Source organism: Micromys minutus, assembly GCF_963924665.1.
Source record: "Micromys minutus genome assembly, chromosome: 1".
Taxonomy (NCBI): domain Eukaryota; kingdom Metazoa; phylum Chordata; class Mammalia; order Rodentia; family Muridae; genus Micromys; species Micromys minutus.
This window is the reverse complement of record NC_137969.1, coordinates 255,379,596-255,401,194: the sequence shown is the minus strand read 5'-3', so window position 1 is coordinate 255,401,194 and position 21,599 is coordinate 255,379,596. Positions and strand designations below refer to the sequence as shown.

At 36.7% G+C, this 21,599-nt stretch overlaps 1 pseudogene across 1 annotated transcript in view; it reads left to right on the top strand.

Annotated features, from left to right (window-relative positions):
* Nucleotides 1-20,830, top strand: part of LOC308437885 (protein O-mannosyl-transferase TMTC3-like) — a 200,731-nt pseudogene extending 179,901 nt beyond the window's left edge. Inside the window, exon 2 of the transcript in view lies at nucleotides 19,572-20,830. The product of the transcript in view is annotated as a protein O-mannosyl-transferase TMTC3-like (transcript). The remainder of the gene's footprint in view (nucleotides 1-19,571) is intronic.
* The last annotated feature ends 769 nt before the right edge of the window (nucleotides 20,831-21,599 follow it).

The following is a 21,599-nucleotide window of genomic DNA, read 5'->3' as shown; positions in this document are numbered from 1 at the left end:
CTTGAAGAGATGCTATGGATAGGGAGGGGGTTGATGACTGGATCTATCCTGGGGTTGAAGAGCAAGAAGTAGAGCTCTGGCTGGTCGACAGTGTGAAGTCCTTCTCTTGTCAGCAGTTGGCTTCAGGCTTGGTTTTGGTGGTAGCCACTACTGGGAACACAGAGAGGCTTTCTATAGGATATTAGAGGTCAACTCTATAGGTAAAGAGTTTCTCCACTGCTCCCATGGCTGATCCTGATGAAAAGAGAAAGGCCATGGATTTAAGACATTCACTGTCATGGCAAAAAGTTTATGAATAAAAGCCATACACAACTTCTCAAGGTGGGCCTAAGATTAAATACCATTTGGAGGGAGGAGTGTCTGGGAAGGAAAGTTAATTGGCTAAACCAGGCTTTAGGTACCTCATTTTAATGAATATCTGTCTTGAGTCTTCATGACCTGCAGACATTTTCTCTCCCAGAGGAGAAACTTGGGGTGTTGTCCTTATGTGAATAATGGTCTAAAATCTATGAAGGCTGTTGTAGTGACAGGGGCCACATTTGTTGGGAGTTTAGGGAAATACCTACCATCACTTACGGTCACCAAGGTTTCAAACCTCATCTCAACCAGGAACAAGGGTGCCTTTCATGTTCCCACAGTAGGTTCCCCTCCCCATTTTTATCTTCCCAGCCTAGCACATTAAGACCCCATGATGTAAGGAGCCTCCGCTCACATTGAGTACAGACAAGGCAAACCAGTTAAAATAATTTATTCCACAAACAGACAACAGTTTTAGTGATTGTCCCCATTATACTTGTTCAGGACCCACATGAACACCAAGTAACACATCGGCTAAAAATCTGCTGGGAGGTCTAGATCCATCCTGTGTGTGATTTTTGGTTGGGATTTTAGATTTGAAAGCCACAAGGATCCAGGTTAGTTGACATTTTTGTTCTTCCTGGAGATTTCCTATCACCATTGAAGCCAGCAATTGTTCACCCTATTCTTTCCTAAGATTTCTGAAGCTCCATCCATTGTTTAGCTGTGGGTATCTGTATCTGTCTGAGTCAGATGCTGGAAGGAACCTCTCAATGAATAAGTTTCCCCTGGTGTCAAGCAAAAAAAATGTCATTAATAGTGTAAGAGTTTGATGTTTGTCCATGGGATGGGTCTCAATTTGAACTGGTTATTTGTTGGCCATTACTTCAGTCTCTGCTCAATTCCCCATAAAGACAACATTTGTAGGCAGGACAAATTTTGTATTGAAAATTTTGTGGGTGGGTTTTATGACTCCAGTGCTATCCCTGCTTAGTTTCAGGAGTTGACTAATTCAGGTTCCAAATCCACTAAGTAATGAGTCACAAATACTTGGGTGCCTCCTTTTCTCAGGTCTCTTTCTTGTCCTGGAATTGACACTGCCTCCTCACCCCAGTCAGTGGTAGATTTCTATTCATTTTCATGGGCACATAGCCATCTCCCCAGTCATTCCTTACACTTGATCCCGACTCCCGCCATTTATTTTCCCACCCCTCTTAGTTCCCTGCCTCCTTCTGCCTCATATGACTTTGATTTTCCCTTCTAAGCAAAATACAATCATCTTTGCTTTTTCCTACATTTTGTTTGCTTCCTGGCACCTATGGAATATAACATGGTACCTGTATTTTATGACCAATATCTATTGACTATGAATGAGTACATAGCATTCATGCCTGGGTTATATCACTCAGAATGTTATTCTCTGCATTCTCAATACTTGGCTTCAAAATTTATGATGGGTTTGCTAGTAAGAGCTGAATCTTATCACACTGTGTAAATCTATTAAATTTTCTTTATACATTATTTTTGATGGATATATAGAGTGTTTCTTCTTTCTGTTTCTTATACATAAGACTGCTATAAACAGAGTTTTTTCAACTATCTTCAGGGAAGTTAATTTGAGGTGTATATGGCCAGTGATGATAGAGATATGCTATGATATAGAACCATTTCCAGTTTTCTGAAAAACTGACAAATTAATTTTCCCAAATGATTTTACAAGTCTGTACTCCAATCAATAATGAAGAAGTCTAATGAAATAACCATGTGAATTTTTTCTTCAGTTTATATAATTGGATACCTTGATGGATTTCCATATATTGAACTATCCCTGCATTAGTGAGGTGAAACTTGCTTGATTATTGATGTTTTGACATACTCTTAGATTTGAAATGTGGGTAATTTATTCAGTATTTTTGCATCGTTATTTATAAGAAAAACTGGTGTTTGTTCAGTATTATTTTGGTTTAAATATCAAGGTAATGTGGCATCCTCATAGAAGGAGATTGGCAGTGATCCTCCTCTTTTTATTTTTTTCTTTTGTAAATTAATTTATTAGATATTGTCTTTATTTAAATTTCAAATATTATCCCCTTTCCCCCACCCACTCATCACTGCTCACCCTCCACTTGTTTCAGTGAAGGTGCACACAATCTCCCAACCACTCCACCTGAATGCCTTGGCAATCCTACACTACGGAAAAATGTGCCTTCACTGGAATTAAGTCCTCCTCTCCCATTGATGCAGTACAATGCTATCCTTGCTTCTTATGCTACTAGAAACATAGGTCTCTCTGTGAGTGATAAGTTTGGTTATTTAATATGTGGAAATTCAGGAGGGTTTCGTTAGTTTATAGTGTTGTTCTTCCCATGGGGTGCAAAGCCTTTTAGCTCCTTCAGTTCTTACTTCATCACCTTCCTTGAGGTCCCTGTGCTCAGTCCGATGGTTAGTTAAAAAAACAATCATGCTCATGTGTATCTGTTTGATTATTTGATTCTGGCGGGGCCTCTGAGGATGAGTCCATATCAGGTTCCTGACAGTAAGCACGTTTTGCATCAGCAATAGTGCTTGGGTTTGGTTCTGCATATAAGATGAGTCCCCAGGTAACCCAGGCTCTGATTGATCTTTTCTTCAATCCCTGCTTCTTTATTTGAGCTTGTATTTCCTATTCTGAGTGTTTTGTTCTCCATTCTAAGAAAGATTGTGGAATCCACATTCTGACACTCCTTCTATTTGAGCCTCAAAATATCTGTGAATTGTTTCTTATACATTCAGAGCTTTTAGAGGCTAGTATTCACTTATCAGTGAGTGCACACAATGTGTGTTGTTTTGTGACTGTGTTACCTTACTAATGGTGATAGTTTCTAGTTCCATTTGCCTATGAATTTCATAATGTAGTTGATCCTAATAGCTGAGCAGCACTTCACTGTGTAAATGTACAAAAATTTCTGTTTCCATTCCTCTGATGAAGGACATCTGGGTGCTCTCTAGGATCTGGCATATATATATATATGTGCTATGATCATGATGGAGCGTGTGACCTTGCTATCTGTTGGGGTGACTTATAGGTATATGCTCATGAGTGGAATAAATAAGTCTTCAAGTAGTACTATGTCTAATTTTCTCAGGAAACACCAGACTGATTTCCAGAGTGGTTGTATTAGCCTATGATCACAACAAAAATGGAGGAGTGTTTCTCTTTCTCCACACGTTTGACAGCATCTGCTCTCATCTGAGTTTTTGATATTCTCTATTCTGACTGATATGAAGTGGAATCTGAGTGTTGTTTTGATTTATATTTCCCTAATTGCTAGTGATGTTTAGTATTTCTTTAGGTGTTTCTCAGCCATTTGTTATTGCTAAGTTGAGAATTCTTTTTTGGCTCAGTGTCTCATTTATTAATAATATTGTTTGATCCTCTGTAGACTCAATTTTGAGTTGTAGTATATATTGGATATTACACCAATATCAGATGTAGGATTGGTAAAGCTCCTTTCCCAATCTTATGATTTCTATTTTTTTAATTGACAGTATCCTTAGCCTTCCAATAACTTTGTCATTACAAAAGGGCCCATTTCTCAATTTTGACCTTAGAGGATAAGCTATTGGTATATTTTTCATGAAATTTCACCCTGTGCCTATGTGTTCTAATCTACACTTTCTATTTTAAAAGTTTCAGTGTACCTGGTTTTAGGAGGAGGTCTTTCATCCACTTGCACTTGAGCTTTGTAAGAGTAGATTAGAATGGATTGATTTGTATTCTTCTGCAAGCTGACTACCAGTTGAATCAAATCATAACCATTTCTTAATGATGATGTCCTAATACCATCGCATGTTTTAGCTCCTTTGTCAGATATCAAGTGTCCATATATGTGTGCGTTCATTTCTGCGTCTTCAATTCTGTTCCATTCATCTGCCTCTCTTTCTTTTGATCAATGCCATACAATTTTGTGGCTTTGAAAATGAGTTGGATCATGTTCTTTCTGTTTCTATTTTGTGCAATATTTTGAAGAGTATTGGTATTATGTCTTCTATGAAATTTTGATAGAATTCTGCAATGAACCCATGAGGTCCTTAGCTTTTTTTTTTTCCTTGAGATACTTTTGATGCCTGGTTCTACTTCTTTAGGACTTATGAGTTTGTTTAGATGGTTTATATGATCCTAATTTAACTTTGTTACCTGATATCTGTCTAGAAAGTTTACCATTTCCTTAGATTTTCCAATTTGTTGAGTATAGGTTTTGTAATTGGATCTGATAATTTTTTAAATTTCTTCAGTTTGTATTGTTATGTTTCCCCTTTTGTTTTTGATTTTGTTAATTTGGATACTCCTTCTTTGTCCTCAAGTTAGTCTGGATAAGGGTTTATTAATCTTGTTGATTTTATCAAAGAACCAGCTACTCGTTTTGTTTATTTGGATACTATTTCGCTGTCTCTTGGCTAGTTTGGCTAAGGATTTTTCTACCCTGTTAATTTTCTCACAGGATCAGCTCTTGCTTTCATTGGTCTGTGTTGTTCTTCTTGTTTTTAACTGATTGAATACCTCCCCGATTTTGATAAATTACTGTCCTCTGCTCCTTCTTAGTTTGCTTTCTTTTATTTTACAGTGCTTTCATTTTACATTTAAATTACTGCTATAAGAATTTTCCAATCTTTTATGAGGGCACTTAGTGCTACAGACTATAATTTTAACAGTAGTTTCATTGTGTCACATGGATATGGATATATTAGATCTTCATTTTGTTGATTCTAAAAAGGCTCTAATGTTTTTATTTATTCGTTGAGATATATATCATGGAGTAGATAATGGTTTATACCATGATTGTGTAAGCTTTTCAGTATTTTTGTTCTTATTGAAGTCCAGAATTAATGGAGGAATCTCTGATAAGATACATGGAGTTACATCAAATTTCTTATATCTCTGGAAGTTTGATTGGTCACTGACTATAAGGTCAACTTTTGAGAGGAATGCCTGAGATTGAACAATACATAATTTTGTGATTATGTGCAATGTTCTACAGCATCATGATTTCTTTTAGTTTCATTTTTATTCTTATTTTGTGAATGGATATCCTATAAATTCATGAGCTTGTTGTGCTAATTTTTCTCACTATTATTCTGTGGTATTTGATCTGTGATTTAAGCTTTAGCAACTTTTACTTAACAAATGTGTATGCCTATATAAATTTGTCTTTTATGAAAATGGTATCCTTACCTGTCTCTTTTAATTTTTGTTAAAAGTTTATATAATCAGATATTAGAGTAGATACACCAGCTTGCTTCATAGCAATGTTTAATTAGAAAATATTCTTCAAACCTTTACTCTGAAATGATGTCTACACTTAGTGCTCTGGTGTTTTTATGCAGCAGAATGAGAGATTGTTTTCTACATCTTTTTGCTTGAAATTCTAGAAATTCTTTCCATGGATTGTAAGAGTTTTAATGAACAGTGGATGTTATTTTCTGGTATGTTAATGTTGACATCTCCCCCTCTTTCTTTTCTGCCTCATTTCTGTCCCTCTCTCTCTCCCTCTTTCTCTCACCCTTCCCCTCCCCTCACACTCCCTATCTGTGGGGTGTGACTTTTTTGGCTTTTCTGGTATGCAAATAATTATTTCCTGTATATTCGTGTCATGGATGAAATTATTTTCATTTTGTTGGAGTTTTGCTTCTAATAATATAGGTGGGGCTGGAGTAGTGAATAGATATTTTTTGAGTATGAATGTGTCTTGAAATATCATGGTTCCTCCATTTATAGTAACTGAAACATTTACTAGATATAGTAATCTAATTTGGCACCTGTGGATTTTTAGAGGCTGTAAAATATCCGTCTGTGCCTTTCTCACTTTTAAAATCATAGTGGAAAAGTCTAGAGTAATTCTTCTATGCCTGCATTGTATGTTATCAGGAAGATTAATTATAGCTTTTAATATTTTCTTTGATATGTACATCTTGTAATTGTTTATTATTTGACAAAACAATTTCTTTCTGTTCCTGTCTACTTGGTGTTTTATAAGTTCCTTTTTTGTAGGTATCTATTTCTATAAGCTTGGAAAAATTTCTTCTACAATTTCCTTGAGAATACATCTGGGCCTGGAAACTGGGAATCTTCAACTTTTCTCTTCTTTTATTCTTATATTAGGTATGTTCATGTTGTTCCACATTTTCTGGATGTGTTGTGTCTGGAATTTTTCAATATAGTATCTTCTTTGACTGATGTGTCAGTTTCTTCTATTGTGTCGTCTATCCCAGGAATTCTATGTTCTACTTCCTCCATTGTGTTGGTTATGCTTGCCGCTGTTGTTCTTGTTTTCTTCCCTAGTTGATTTCATCTCTTGGTTTTCCTCAGTCTGTGGTTTCTTTATTGCTTCTATTCCCACTTTCAGGACTTGCACAGCTTTATTTTCTTCACCAGTTTAATTGTATTTCCTGAATAGCTCTAAATTATTTTTTTTTACTTTCTCAAGTCCCATAAACATTTTAATTTATTTTTTGTATTTTAAAAGATTTATTAATTTCCTCCTTTAAAGCCTCTAGTATCCTTATTAGATTTGATTTAATGTCATTCTGCTGTGTTTCCATTATGTGAGGATATCCAAGATTTTCTCTAGTTGGATAGATTTGTTTTGGATATGTAGTATTGTCTTGATATAGATGATTGTGTCATTTGAGGGATTTTTGTCTTCTCTTGATTTTGGTCCCTTAATTTCCTGATGTAATCAGTATTAAGAAGCAATCATACTGAGATATTCTTGGCATTGCAATCCTCTGATGGGTACAATTGAATTGTGTGGTGCAGGAGCTTCAGGAGCCATGAACTTGGGCTCCAAAGGAGCTGAAAGAAAAAGTGAGATAACTCCTAGACTAGCGGTCTGCTCAACATACCTTTGCTTGTCTCAGAAGGCTCAGGGTGTATGGATGATGAATTAGAGAAAGGAAGTTTGTGGTACTGTTTCGGCCTCACTTCTGGGTTGTCAGGACACTGCTCAGAGAGGCAAAACACAGAAGAACTAGGCTACAGTCCTTTTTGGTAATTGAGGGTGCTGTGCTCCTGGATGTAGATACCTACTTAGTGGAGACAAAATTTATCCTTTAATGGAAGCCCTAGCTTTTATTTCTCTGGGTTTGGAATAGTTCAGGTTGAGAGCAAGACTGTGCTTCTTAACATCCTAGGAACTCAGACATTGCTGGGAACTCCAAAGTGTTGAAGACAGAGATTTGCAGTTGTAAGATGAGCTCAAATCTGAAAATACAGTGAAACTGGCTTAACTAAGGGTGAGTGCCTTGAGTACAGAGGGGCCTTCTGCAGGGGAAATAGCTCCTCTGGGTGTGATAATGGCTTCCACACATTGTTGGTTCAAACTGTTTACATATGTTGGAAAGAGAATGCATAGGACTTACTAAGAGTAGGCCAGACTATATCTATATCTATATCTATATCTATATCTATATCTATATCTATATCTATATCTATATCTATATCTATATCTATATCTATATCTATATCTATATCTATATCTATATATCTATATCTATCTCTATCTCTAATTCTATCTCTATCTATGTCTATATCTACATTTATCTATCTGTATTATCTATATCTTTCTAACTATTTATCTATCTATCTAGATAGATGATAGATAGATAGATAGACATAGATATAAATGTATATATATATGTATATATATGTATATATATATATATATATATATATATATATATATATATATATATATATATATTGAAGCAAGAAATAGCCAGGAGAAGAGATGTTTACTGGAGAACACCTCATGGTCCATATAAACATCACATTATCATAGCTTTATGTTACGTGACTCTTTCTCATGGTCCTCTTAGTTTGGTGGATGTGGCCATGTGCTTCATGACAAGAATCTGCCTGGAGCGGATTTCAACACTTAGTTTGCTCAATAATGACAGTTTTTGGGATTGCTTAATGTGTTTGACCCTACCAGATTTTCTGTCTGTTTGCATAGTTCCAATTGGCCCTCAGATGTTTACCCATATGGTTTGGTTGTGTGATGAATGTGGATGAGAGGTAGTGGGCAATGGAGGTTCCTCTGGTATAGTTGACTGCTCAGGTGTTATTAACTTTGTTCAGATGTCTTAACAAGAAGAAAATGTCGGTGGAGGAAGGAAGGTTAACTGGTTTGGTTCAAGAGTATGAGGTCTGATGGGGGTGGTAGAACAGGCAATGAGAGAATGGAGGTTCCACTGGGACAATAGTCAACTCAGGTCAGCTTTACCTGCCCCAGGAGGCTCAGAGAGCAGGAGTTAAGGGTGTGAAAAGGAAAGCTTACTTGTATGATTCAGGATTCTGAGAAAGGTACAGTAGACGTGGAAGGAGAATGGGGGTCTCCTGGTATAGTAGGGAATAAAGGTTCTCTTATAACTCTTAATTGTACTTGTATAGAGGCAGAAAGGTAGCTATACATTTGATAATTAACTCCTCCAGGCAACAGCAAGAAATTAAATGATGTAATAATTGTTTGAATTCTCTTTTCTTCTGGTCAGATACCTTGCCTCTTTCTAGCTTGGAAAAAGGAAGGATTGGTGTTTGATGACTCGTTTTGAAACACATAAAGTAAATAATGCTTGCAGAAAGAATATTTTAAACAAGCAAGTATGCTTACACACACAAACACACATACACACATTCTGATACGGCACAACAATCTCTATCATCAAATTAAATACACAAGAACACACACAAAAACACAAAGACATACAAATATGTGTGCATTTTAATGTGTGTGGATAAATACTTGGTGAATGTAGCAAAACAGCAATGAGTGTTGTCATTGACCAAATCCCAGGACAGAAAGTGCTCTCTCATTCTAGATGAAAATTAAGATCTAGTCTTTATTTCTCTGTGAAAGGAAAAAAAAATCCTTTCATCCTATTGATGAATGAAAAACTGGAGAGAGCATACACTACTTGATAGCACACCTGAAATCTCTAGAACAAAAAGAAGTAGATACATCCAAGATGATTAGACAGCAGGAAATAATAAAACTCAGAGCAGAAATAAACCAAATGGAGTAAAAATGCACTATACAAATAATCAACAAAACCAAGAGCTTTTTTTGTTTTGAGATAATCAACAAGGTCAATAAACCCCTATTCAGACTAAATTGAGGTCACAGAGAGGGTATCAAAATTAATAAAATTAGAAAGAAAATTGGAGACATAACAATACAATCTGAAGAAATTTAAGAAATTAGGAGAGCCTACTACAAAAGCCTATACTCAGCAAAACTGGAAAATCTGGAAAAAATAGGTGAATTTCTAGACAGATACCAGGTACCTGGCCAGAGCAATTAGACAACAAAAAGAAGTCAAAGGTATTTACATTGGAAAGGAAGAAGTCAAAATATCACAGTTTGCAAATGATATTAAGGAGAGTAACTGATCTTTCTAAATCCACAATGGTTCAGAATTCTGTCATTGCATGTCAAAAAAAGAAAGAAAGAGCCAAAATGCATGTAATATTGCATTTCCCAGTCTACATAGGACATAAAAATTTTGGTTTTGAAGACTAGAAATTCAAGGAAAATATACTCAAAAAGATGACATGTCTCTGCAGTGTTTCCAGTAACAGAAATTCAAATTTTTGTGCTGATTTGTTGTGGATCTTACTTCAGATCTGTACTGTGTTTCATTCACCATCAGATTTTTAAACAGTAGAAGCTCCAGGAGGATAGGAGTTTTTAACAAATATTTAGATCTCTTAACTGCTAATCCATTATTGTGGGAGATTCTTGGGAGCACTCAGGGCCAAGAATAATAGAACACTATGTAGTTTGTAGAAATTTGCTATGTAGTCAGAGTGATAATGTCAGTAAGAGTATGCTCAAATAAGAGGACCATGGCAAAGGTTTCACCATAAAAATTTAGGCTGTAGAACAAGTTACTGTTCTTATTTCACAGATATGGATCTGTCACATGAATTTGATAATGTGCAAGCTATAGTGAGCATAAAAACTCAAGATTAGGGACAGGTTTTAAACGCAAAATATTTAACTTTGATGGTGTACAAATGAGAGACAAAACCATTCAACCTAATGTCAGGTAACTAATATGCCATTAGCCTTACTTGCAATAAAGAAATGACACTAAATATGATTAACCATATATACACAAAACTATTGAACTGTTGCATGTTTGAATGCCTCATGAGAGTTCAAGAAATTGAAAATCATGAGATAAGCAGATAATCTTCCACCATCCAAAATTCCATAACCTCTAAAACTGAGCCAGTAGGGTTGAATATGCTGCAGATTATTGTGGTCTGTAAAAGGAAGAAATAGTTCAGAATATCTTATGAGTGTGTAATTGAAATCTTTCACACCTTTCTCTTTGACATAATTCAAATATGCACAGAATTGTGAGGTTGTGTCATGAATGGGAATGATTAATAAGGACCCAACTGACAACTTAAATGGCCATGATATGCCTTATGAACACTTTTGTTATAAATATGGTGTTTTTGGATTTAACATACCTATGGAGCATAGTTGTAGACTGCTGCACGTATGGTTAGCCACACTGAGAAAATTAACATAGAGATTTAAGGCAAAGCAAAGCTGTTCACAAGAATATGGAAAATCTATAGCTCATCAACTACTAAGGTAGCATTAAATCTCCACTTCTTACTTCTTGCTTAGAGTTTGTTCTTTCTCGTTCTGTTTTCTTTGTTACAGAGCATTTATCATTCTGAGAATGCTCCAGAGTTTAGGTAAGCTTGCATCTGATGGTTTGTTATATTAATTATGGAATAAGCAACCCCATTAATTAAATGTGATACAGCATGGGTGGATTCATCAACAGTGACACAAAGGTAACTTCTATGCCATAATAAATCATTTCTTCTATATGTCACTTGTAGAAGATTTCAAAGACATCAAAGCAGTTATGAGGAACAGAAGGCATGACCCATCTCAGCATCTGAAATTTGGTTTCAGTCTGTATCTATGTATAGTTTCCAGGATGCAGTGTAGCTTACATTTTCCCTACCAATAAACATAAAAATATTTTGAAGTAATTTGAATGATGCCTATAAATACATCTCAATTGCTCTAATGTTAATCATTATTCTAATGTTTTTTGATAACATTTCTTTTTCTGCCTGTAAGGTTTGTTTTGTTTTGAGGTGGTGATAAGAAAATGTCAGAGACTGTGTTTTATGAAAGAAAGGTTATATATATATATATATTCTGAGACTGAGATACCTATATTAATGTTGATTCTGTTGTAGACTCATGGTACTTGACCACATGCCTAAAGGACATATAAGGTTAAAAAATGCACAGAGTGAAGGAGATTCAACCAATCTACTACATGTTTTTAAAACATGCCAGTACTGCAGTCTCAGCATATTCGCACAAAAAATATATGACATATTTCTAAGCACCATATTGACCATTGACTAAGCCCTCTGTTCTTTGATACACCCTAACACTGCCACCATGAAGATGAATTTTTCAAAAAAACATTCTTGTACAGAAACTTGGAGTCAGAGTTAATCCATAAATGAGCAATGGCCTGTGCTCTTGATGTGAAGAAACTTATCTTCCTGTTATGCAGCAAGTATTTTTATCTTTATTTAATGGCCTTAATATGATGCCTGTATATGGAATGTATATCAATCAAATGTGAAAGATAAAAATTGTGTATTTGAAAGGTGACAAATCCCTTCTTTTTTATTATTAAAGAACTTTAAAAACCAAAGATAAATGTACAAATTTTAAACATTTTTGCATAAAAGTATATGAATACATGTTTGTCATTGCTTGGACTTTTTAAAATAAGGTTTGATAGTGTGCATTAAGATCTTACAAGTTACACTGAGCATAAAGTACTTGTAAAACAGGATATAACCTAGAATTAGTCAAGGATTTCTTGGTGTGTAAGGATTAAACATAATGTTTTTTTTTCTTTTCTTTTCTTTTTCATTAACTTGACACAGTCTGTGAGTAGTTTCTGGGGTGTTCACAGCTTTCTGGAGTTAGTATTCAATTATCAGTGTCTGGGTTATCTTGCTCAGGATGATATTCTCTAAATGCATCCATTTTCTTAAGAATTTCATAAGGTCATTTTTTTCTGTCTGTCAAATGCTTACTTATTTTAAATTATGAGCTGTGTCTGAACAGAGCTATTGGTTCACCTTTCATTTCTTTGTTCCTCCTTTGAAAGAAGAGTAAGAGATGTTGAGTGAATTAAAAGACATGAATAAAAAGTAGTTTGAACCCATGTAACAGGTTTTACCTGGGTTTAATTGGAAACCAAATTTGACTCAATTTAGAAAAGAAACCCTAGCAGTAGTTTGGGAATAAGAATGTAACCAAAATCACATTCCCTATTAGAGTTCAGAGTTGAATAACATAAAATCTTGATAAAGTTTCTTAATATATTAGCTTGATACATTGTCAATATGAAATTGTTTTCCAAATCTGGTAATCTTTGAATTTAGGCAAAGTACATGTAACAATATTACTAGAAGAGAAACTAACATTCTTTCAAATTATTACATATTATATGTATGTTGTCCTCATAGGAATAGGATATTAAACACAGATAATACCATACATATCTCAAAGGCTTAAGATAATATTTGAATCATAAGACACCCCATTTACCCAGTCTTGTTGGTCCTGATGCTGATGTGCCTTGGATCTCTTGATGTCTCAGGGTACAAATCATCCAGTAACAGTATGCACAAAAAACGGTGTCAGTTATCAAGTTCCTAGAAGACATGAACCACACCTCATAAGATGAAAAGGGGAGAGAGAGCTGGACAGTCCTGGAAACAGCCCTGAAGAGGTCAGACCAAATATATGAAAAGGTAGTTTCTTTACTGAGTCAAGTCCTTAAAAAAGTTTCAGGGAAGTGGATCTGGATTCAGCTATATGGCATCAAACACTAATAAACTTCCAGCCACCCTAAAATAATCAACTCCTATTTTTAGGTTTTCTCAAATTCAAGTAAAATCATACACATCAGAGCAATGAAAGTCTAGGTACACTGTAATGTATTACCCACCTCAGCAATATTAAGAGAATTCTTCTTATAACAATTTATCTTCATAATTAATTTTAAACTGATTTGTGTGTGTGTGTGTGTGTAAAACTATGTAACCTTACATCTCATCACTGACAAACATTTTTTTCTTTAATTTTATTGGATATTCTCTGTATATACATTTCAAATGTTATACCCTTTCGCCCCAACTCCCCTTCCTCCTCCCACACAACTTGATTCCATGAAGTTGCTCCCTCTCCCAATCACCCCTATACCTTAGTGCCTTGTATGATGATAATATTGTTCTTTCCATAAGGGTACAAATCTTTAAGTTATTTCCAGGCCTTTCTCTAGCTCTTTCATTGGGCACCCCTTGTTTAGCATGATATTTAACTGCAACCAACCACATCTTTATCTGCATGACTCTGGGAGAGGCTCTGAGGAATCATTCATGGCAGGTTTCTGTCAGTAAACACTTCTTTGCATCAGCAATTGTGTTTGGGTTTGGTGGCTGCATATGTGGGGCTTCTGCGGGTGAGACAGTCCCTGTAGATATTTTCTACAATATCTGCTCCTCTATTTGACCTTGTATTTCCTCCACTTTTTTGTTGTCCCTTCTAAGACTGAGACATACACATTTTGTTCTTCCTTCTTTTTGAGATTCATAACATTTGAGTATGTTTTCTTGGGTATTCTGAGCTATTTTTTTTTTTGGAGGGATCTAGTACTCACTTATAAGTGAATACATATCATGAGTTTTCTTTTGTGATTGGGTTATGTCACTCAGGATGATAGCTTCAAGTTCCATCCATTTGCTTAGAAATTTTATGAACTCATTGTTTTTAATATCTGAGTAGTACATTATTGTGCATGTGTACCACAACATCTGAATCCAGTCCTCTGTTGAGGGACATCTGAGCTTTTTTTTTCAGTTTCTGGCTATTATAAATAAGGCTGCTATGAACATTATTGAGCATGTGTCCTTATAAGATATCAGAGCTACTTTTGGGTACATGCCCAGGTATGGTATAACTGGGTCCTCAGGTAGCCCTATGTGTAATTATTTGTGGAACGGCCAGATTGATTTTCAGAATGATTGTACTTGTTTGCAGTCACACCAAACATAGAGGAGTGTTCCCCTTTCTCCACATCCTAGTGAGCATTTGTTGTCTCCTGAGTTTTTGATCTTAGCCATTCTGAATGCTGTGAGGTGGAATATTAGTGTTGCTTTGATTTGCATTTCCCTGATAGTCAACTAGGGATGTTACTCATTTCTTTAGGTGATTCTCCAGCATTGATATTCCTCCACTGAGTTCTCTATGTATAGCTCCATACACCATTTTTAATAAGATTCTTTGATTCTCTAAGGTATAGCTTCTTGAGTTTCTTGTATATATTAGATGCTAGCCCTCTATCAGATGTAGCGTCGGTAAAGATCTTTTTCAATATGTTGGCTGCCATTTTGTTCTTTTGACAGTGTCCTTGGCCTTACAGAAACTTTGCAATTTCATAGTGTCCCATTTGTCGATTCTTAATCTTAGAGTATAAACCATTATTGTTCTGTTCAGGAAAATTTCCCCTATGGCTATGTGTTTTATGCACTTTCCCACTATCTGTTCTATTAGTTTCAGTGTATCTGGTTTTATGTGGAACTCTTTGATTGACTTGGACTTGAGCTTTGTACAAGGAGATAAGAAGGGATTTATTCATATTCTTCTGCATGCTGACTGCCTACTGAACCTGAATCATTTGTTGAAGAGGCTGTCCTGTTTTCCACTGAATGATCTTAGCTTCTTTGTCAATAATCATGTGAACATAGGTGGATGAGTTGTGTGTGTTTGTGTGTGTGTGTGTGTGTGTGTGTGTGTTACCTTGCACGTCATATCTCATCACTGAGATACTTTTAATTCTAAACAAATTTGAATCTACACTGATTCAAATTGAAAGAAAGTAAAAAGATATATTTATAAACAAAGAGATGTAAGTCAACAAAGGCATAACACAGAATAAAAGGCTAATCACCAGAGCAATAAAAATTATAATCTGAAGGACTTATCACCTCATATGTGGATATGTTCATGATACAATATGTGTTTATGTCTCTGGCAATGTTGAGAGCTGCACAAGTTTCTCTGTGTATAGATGCTTAGCAGGTGAGATTGTACTTGTGCAGTCATGTAAAGTCACATTTATTTGATTCAAAAATAATACATGTTCATATTTTTATGAACTAGAATGATTCAAAATGAAAATTTACCTGTCACATTGAGGGGAATTTTGGAACTTCATCAGACAAGCCATCCTCTGACCAAGTGTTGTCTCAGACAAAAGCTGCACAAAGCAGGGGAAGTACAAATCTGCATGGAGGATCAAACTCCAGCTGTGAGCCACACCTGGAAATGTGACAGTGAGATGCTGATCAAATTTCATATTTCCAAAGACAGGACATAGCCACATGTAATTGAAACAATTGTCTATGATAAAAATAACCCTCACATATTCTGTAAGCAATGTTTCCTTACAAACTTCCACCCCAGACATGCTATATAGAAACAGGATATGCAAATAGAAACTTCTGCAACTCAACAAAATCAGCCCAGGGCTAAACCTCACATAGAGCAGAGGATCTCAGTCCCAGATTCCAACCAGGTCTTTCAACTGTGTGATTGGCTTTGAATAGCAAGTACTCACAATGGAGTTGGGATTGATATGTATTTTCATGTTCTTTATTTTAAAAGGTAATGCACGTAGAAGAGACTCTGTTTATGTAGAAGGACACTTATAAGAGGAACAGTGGTTATGTGTGATAGTTTTCTGACTGTGATTCTCTCTATTTTTCAGGCATATTGGGTGACATTCAGCTGGTAGAATCAGGAGGCAGCTTGGTTCAGCCTGGATCATCCCTTAAACTCTCTTGTGAAGCTTCTGGATTCACCTTCAGTGATTACTGGATGGACTGGATTCGCCAAGCCCCAGGGAAGGGGCCGGAGTGGATAGCAAATATAAAATATGATGGGAGTGTACAAAACTATGCAGGGTCAGTAAAGGGAAGATTTGTCATCTCCAGAGACAATTCTAAGAACTTATTGTATCTACAAATGAACAGTCTGAGAAATGAGGACACTGCCATGTACTACTGTGCAACAAACACAGTGAGGAAATTTAATTGTGGGCTCAGTAAAAAACCTCTTCCCAAGGGGCTTATGGCCAGCAGGGGGCACTGCGCACACAGAGAACTCCAGGTCAACAGAGTGTGAATGAGAAGTTAAAACAAAGGACTGATGGAGCAGAAAGGGTTCCTTGGAAGAACAACAGTATCATCCAACCCGATCCCCAGAGCTCCCAGGAACTAAAGAAGCAACCAAAGACTATATACTGAGAAACCTGTTTTTCCATCTGCATATGTAGCAGAAAATGGCCTTGTGTGGCTTAAATGAAAGAAGAGGCCCTTGGTCTTGTCAAAGCTTAATGACCCAGTGTAAAGGAATGTCAGAGTGGGAGGTAGAAGGGATTGGGAGGGTGGGTGATGACCTGCATAGAAGCAGGGAAAGGGGATTGGAAATGAGGGAATTCAAAATGGGAAACTGGTAAAGAGGAATAACATTTAAAATTCAAATGAAAATAATCAACAAACAAAAATGCATTAGACATATTATACCTTCTTAGATTGTTAATGCTGTAACTTGTGTTGTACATTATCTTTAGGGTACAATCTGTATTTCAGTGTATCCATAAGCTGAATGTAATATTATTTTTTAATTAAATAATAAGTGTAAAATAAAAGTATTTTACATCTGAATGATCTCAAATATATACACATTGCACAAAACCTCTCCATACTCACAACTCCTACTAATCTTTGAAATAACAAATATCTTACCAAATATGTCTATAATTCTGATATACATAATTAAACACAGGATACAGAGTGACATGAACAAAACACAGAGCACTACCAGGGCAGATGGGACTCAGATGAGGACACCAGGAACTCATCCTGTGGGTATAAGGAACCAACAAGTAATCAAATGAAGTTGGAAGAAGTGGTTATTGGATGTACCTGACAGTAAAAATCTGTTACATGTACATCAGCATCTCCTGTGAGAATACAAACACAAGTGCACTGTGAGACCTTGAGTAATGGCCTGGGAAATACAATCAAGTGTATGTTATGCTCAGAATATTTGTTTGGAAATTTTATTATTGGATAGTGTAACCAATACTTAATCCCACAGTCAGCTCAGAGGTAGTCTCCCTTCCTATTTGTCAGATATTTGACAGCTGAGAAAGAGGAAAACACTAACCCTGTATGAATTAAAGCTGCAGAGAAGGCTATAACAATGTGGTCATGTACTTGTTGAGCTTGTATACCTCTGCAATGAATTATTCTCAGGTCTAAATCTGATTTAAATAGGAGATACTTGTTGTTCTGACATACTGGTTTTGCAGGCAACAGCTTAACACCTCTGCTTGAGAGAATGCATCTTTCACTCTTGAGTCACAAGAGTATGTTTACATAAATGTTTGCATTGAGTCATTTAAGTATAATCAAATGGGAACTGAAGGAATAAAGAAGTTGAAAAATGTAGACAAGAACTCATAGGCACAGGAGGAAATTTCCTGAACAGAACACCAATGGCTCTTGCTCTAAGGTCAAGGATTGACAAATGGGAGTTAATGAGATTGCACATTTTCTGTAAGGCTAAAAACACTGTCAAGAAAACAAAACAGCAGCCAATAGAGTGGGAAAAGATCTTTACCAACCCCACATCAGATAGAGGCCTAATATCCAAGGTATACAAAGAACTCAAAAAGCTAGACACCAGAGAATCAAATAACCCTATTTAAAAATGGAGCACAAGTTCAGCGTTGCGGCTGTGCATACTGGGATTAGAAGTTTTGGGAAGAGCTGCGTGTTCCCGGCGTGCCATGCTAGAGGCTGAGGCCATGCTGGAAGAGCTGGGGAAGGATCAGGAGCCAGGGGGAGCGGCAACTAAGGTGGAGCCTCCCAGGAGCCCGAGTGTGGAGGACTATGTGTTTTCTGCAGATTCCCTCTCTGGTCCACCATCTCCGAAGCTTTCCTGAACCATCTCTCGGCGGAGCCGCCCTCAGTTTTGCTGATCAGTGCTTGAAGGAAAGATGGCAGATATTAACTTCAAAGAAGTGACTTTGATAGTCAGTGTGGTTGTTGCCTGATACTGGAACAGTCTGTTCTGTGGCTTTGTTTTTGATGATGTTTCAGCAATACTGAATAAAGACCTGCATCCATCTACACCTTTAAAAACTATTTCAGAATGACTTCTGGGGAACTCCTATGTCTGTGTATATGAAGTATTTGTGGCCCAAGGGTACACGTTGCCATTTCTGTGTACCATGGCTGGACAGTTTGTCCGCGGGAAGGGTAGCATTCCATTTTCTATGACACCGAGATTAATAAAACTCATTGTCTTGATGTTCAGTACTTTACTACTTGTCGTGATCAGAGTCCAAGTTATTCATTCACAACTTCCAGTGTTTACAAGGTTTGATAATCCAGCTGCTGTAAACCAGACCCCACAGGACAGCCTACTTTTAACTACCTCCTTCCTGTGAATGTGGGACTTCTATTTAATCCTTCTGAGCTCTGCTGTAATTGGACCATTATAACAATACCACTGATAGTATTGTTTTCCAGATGTTCTAAATCTTGCCACTTTTTTTTTTTTTTTTTTTTTTTTTTTGCTTTCTTGGGGCTTTGGGAATATTCAGTCTCAGATACTCTGATGACTCCTCAAAGACAGCCCTTATGGCGCTTCGTTTAATGGATTTACCATTTATTCCTGCATCAAACCTGTTCTTTCCTGTTGGATTTGTTGTTGCTGAGTGAGTACTATATGTTCCTAGCATGGGGTTTTGCATTTTAGTAGCCCATGAATAGCAAAAGATTTCAAACAGAAGTGTACTGAAAAAGCTCTCATGGGTTTGTCTATCCATGGTGATACTAACCCATGCCTTGAAAACACTCCATAGGAATTGGGACTGGGAGTCAGAATATACATTGTTTATGTCAGTCTTAAAGGTAAATAAGAATAATGCCAAATTATGGAATAATGTGGGTCATGCTCTGGAAAACGAGAAAAACTTTGAGAAAGCTTTGAAATATTTTTTGCAGGCCACCCATGTTCAGCCAGATGACATTGGTGCCCACATGAATGTAGGAAGAACTTATAAAAACTTAAACAGAACTAAAGAAGCTGAAGAATCTTATATGTTGGCAAAATCACTAATGCCCCAGATTATTCCTGGTAAAAAAATATGCAGCCAGAATTGCCCCTAATCACCTAAATGTTTATATCAACCTGGCCAACCTTATTAGAGCAAATGAGTCCTGCCTGGAGGAAGAGGATCAGCTGTACTGGCAGGCAATTAGCATGAGGCCAGACTTCAAGCAGGCTTACATTAGCAGGGGAGAGTTGCTTTTAAAAATGAATAAGCCTCTCAAAGCAAAGGAAGCATATCTTAAAGCACTAGAGCTGGACAGAAACAATGCAGATCTGTGGTACATTTTGGCCATTGTTTATATTGAACTTAAAGAACCAAATGAAGCTCTGAAGAACTTTGGAATCTAAAGCTTTGGAACTAAACCCCAAACATAAGCTAGTGCTGTTCATTTCTGCTATTCTAATGCAGGAATCAGGTGAAGTTAGACTCAGACCTGAAGCTAAAAAACGGCTTCTGAATTACCTAATTGAAGAACCACAAGATGCCAATGGCTATTTCAATTTGGGGATGCTTGCCATGGATGACAAAAAGTATTCTGAAGCTGAGACTTGGATGAAGAAGGCTATTAAGTTACAACCTGACTTCAGAAGTGCTTTGTTTAACCTGGCACTCCTGTATTCACAGACTGCTAAGGAGTTAAAGGCATTGCCAATCTTAAAAGAGCTCCTCAGATACTATCCTGACCATACCAAGGGTCTCATTTTAAAAGGAGATGTTCTGATGAACCAAAAGAAGGATATACCTGGAGCTAAAAAGTGTTTTGAAAAGATATTGGAAATGGATCCAAGCAATGTACAAGGGAAGCACAATCTGTGTGTCATATATTTTGAAGAGAAGGACTTACTGAAAGCTAAAAGATGCCTAGTTGAAACATTGGCATTAGCACCTCATGAGGAATATATTCAACACCATTTGAGTATAGTGAGGGATAAAATCTCCTCTTCTGGTATTGTGGAGCAGCCACTGTCCCCAGTTGATAAGACTTCAGGTACAGAAAAAAAAAAAAAAAGATGAAATCTGTTCTGAGGATGTAAAAGAGATCAGCAGTGAATCCAGACCAGCACAAATCATAAAAACAAATGATAGCGGAAATTCTAAGTCCAACAAGCAGTCAACAGAAAATGCAGACCAAGATGTTCCCCATAAAACAACAAAAGACATCAAAGAAATTGAGAAGAAAAGAGTTGCTGCTTTGAAAAGGCTAGAAGAGATTGAAAGGATTTTAAATGGAGAGTAACACTAATTCTATATTGTGTAACAATGTATCCAAGAGCTTCAGACTATACCATGTGTTTGCTGAAACTGAAAAATGTCAAGCAGAAATTACATAAGATCCTCTAATAGTATCAAAATGAGATTTTCATTGAAGAACTATCTGTCCCAGGATATGTTTTATAAGATAGGATATAAGTTTTAATTTGAGTGACTATAAGAGAAATCACAATTCCAGTTCACAACTTGAAACTTATTATAGAAAGAGAAAGATGTGGGTTTATTATAGAAAGAAAATGGTGGGGGAGTACTGGTGTTTCTGCTAATCTGAATTGAAATAATATGGGGTATCAAAGAAGAACCTTTGGAGATAAATCCAGAATGTACTGGGGTTTGTGAATTCCCATTTATTAACTCTTTTTTTTTCTTCCATGGATTCAGGAATGGACTGATACTCATTTAAGACGTTCATTCTTCAAAAAGCTGCTCGAACAGGCTGAGCAACTGGTGAGTGGGAGACCTAGGCTGCGGGGGAGCAGAGGGATCTCTGCGGAGTGCACACGGAAAGGGCACCCCCTTCCCTGACCTGCCGTGTCCTCCCCGATCCAGTGACCTGGAACAGATCTTAGGAACTTTTGTTCCCACCCGGAGACGACTTCAGGACACACAGCAGAGCCTGGCCCAACAGCCAGCCGGAAAGGCGGCTCGAACAGGCTGAGCAACTGGTGAGTTGGAGACCTAAGCTGCAGGGGAGCAGAGGGATCTCTGCGGAGTGCACACGGAAAGGGCACCCC